At 49.2% G+C, this 2297-nt stretch overlaps 1 pseudogene; it reads left to right on the top strand.

Annotated features, from left to right (window-relative positions):
• Nucleotides 1-792: 792 nt before the first annotated feature.
• On the top strand, nt 793-1866 carry LOC119330011 (annotated as a pseudogene).
• Nucleotides 1867-2297: the final 431 nt, after the last annotated feature.

Here is a 2297-nt window from a genome sequence, read left to right on the forward strand (position 1 = left end):
AAAACAAAAACACCAGCCCCTGAAATACTGATGCATGAATGCCTATTGGTTCCGCTTGGTGTCACCAACCAAAACAAAGGGCCTCCTGCCTGGACTCGCCGCAGCGGCCACGTGAAGGCCCATCTGTCCCAATTCGTGTAAGAACCGGGACTAAAGGGCTAGGGCATTAGTAATGACCCTTTAATCCCGATTCAACAACCGGTACTAAAGGCCCTTACGAACCGGGACAAATAGCCCTTTTTCTACTAGTGGCGGAGGCGAGGCAGCCACGGCCTCCACCACCCTCGCCGCACATTGGTTTGATTTCTCATCCCTGAGCTGAACCTAAGCTGCACTTGTGTCTTCCCTCAACAATATGCTCGTCCTCGAAGCCCAGTTGTGAAAGCATGTCGCTGGGGACATGCTGGACGCAAATAATAAACAATAATATATTTATTGAGTGGCAATGAACAATAATATATACAATATTTTTTTAGTTGAAATAATTTATTTATTTGACAGGTAGTTGAAATAATATATAGTACTATCCTTTATCCGGAGTTCCGGACACACAGCAAAGGCCACGGCCCGCGGCTCCTTGGGTTTTGTTTTGGGCCGTGGAGCGGTGATCGAGCGTGAAGTGCAGCGGCGGATAAACGGAGGTCTTCGGCTCGCAACCCTCGTCTCCGCCGCTCGCCCAAACCCTTGACTTCCAGCCTGATCGCGCCGCCCGCCTACCTTCCCCCTCTCCTCGCTGTTCCCCTCCCCCAGCTCTCTCATCGCCCTTGATCTCCATCGTAGCTCCCACGATCGATGGCATCATCGCAGAGGCCGACAGAAAGGAGGGCGTCGAGGTGCACCCCAGTCATGGCGCGGGCCACGCTCGCATTCGAGATCGTCGCGTACAGCCTGCATAAGGGCATGGGCAGCGGCAGATTCATCCGGTCCCCTCGCACCTCCGTTGGCGGCTACGAATGGTGCATCCGCTACTACCCTGACGGAGACGAGGGCGAGGAGGACCATGTCTCAGTCTACCTCGAGCTTCTGAGCAAGGGTGCTAGGGCAAGGGCGCTCTATGACTTGAGGTTGCTCAACCAGGCCAACGGGCTGTCATCATCGGTGACGTCCTGCTTGAAGTCGCCGACAGTGTTTGATTCCGTCGACACCATTAAGAACAAATATGCTTGAGGTGTTCATTCTTTTATGAAAAAGAGTGAGCTGGAGAACTCGCCTTACCTGCGTGATGACCATCTTATAATTGAGTGTGATCTCAGTGTGATCAGCAATGTGCCGCTTGTTGCCGATACCATGGAGATCCAGGTGCCGCCATCAGACTTGCCACATAATCTCGGAACATGGCTTGAGACTGGCGAGGAAGCAGACGTGACATTTAATGTTAGAGGGGAGACTTTCCCTGCGCATAAGGTCGTGCTTGCAATGCGGTCACCGGTCTTCAAGGCAGAGCTCTATGGACCGATGGGAAATCGGACGGAACGCAACTTAACCGTGGAAGATATGCAGCCTGCTGTTTTCAAGGAATTGCTTCGCTTCATCTACAAAGATTCATTGCCTTCTGTGGACAACCTCGATGATGACATGGTTAAGCATTTACTGGTGGCTGCAGATCGGTACGCCATGGAAAGGATGAAGATGATATGCGAAGGCATTCTCTGCAGAAGCCTTTGTGTCGAGACTGTGGCAACCACGCTAGCTCTAGCTGACCAGCATCACTGCAGCAGGCTCAAAGAAGCCTGCATTGAATTTATCATCTCTTCAAATAGAATGGCTGCTGTGGTTGCAAGCCAAGGGTATGCGCACTTGAAAACATCATGCCCTGCTGTCTTAGGAGACATCTTGGAGAGTGTAACAAAGTCTCGCACAGTTTAATGTGCTCATCCCAGGGTAAAACTTGGATTAGTTGGCTTACCTTCACTTGTCACTTTCTAGAGATCTTTTTGAGGAGCAACTATATAAGTCTTGGAAAGTTCAGTATGCTCATCTTGGATTCATGTGTTAGCTTCCATGTACTTCCTTATTGATACATAGCCATTGAGATGAGATGAATCTAGCCTATATCTGCTCTATTTGATTTCTCCTTTTTTTTCCTAAACTTTGGGGAAGCCTTCGTATTCGTTGTCATCTATTCTTTGAGAATATATAGGCATCTGAGATGAATCTAGTCTATATCTCCTCTTTGATTTCTCCTCTTTGTTTTTCTAAAATGTGGGGAAGCCTTCGTTTTCATTGTCATGTGTTAGCTTCCATGTACTTACTTGATGCACGTGCTGCTGTACTGATGCACTTGCAGGTGAAGGTTC

Source organism: Triticum dicoccoides, chromosome 7A (genome assembly GCF_002162155.2).
Source record: "Triticum dicoccoides isolate Atlit2015 ecotype Zavitan chromosome 7A, WEW_v2.0, whole genome shotgun sequence".
Lineage (NCBI taxonomy): Eukaryota > Viridiplantae > Streptophyta > Magnoliopsida > Poales > Poaceae > Triticum > Triticum dicoccoides.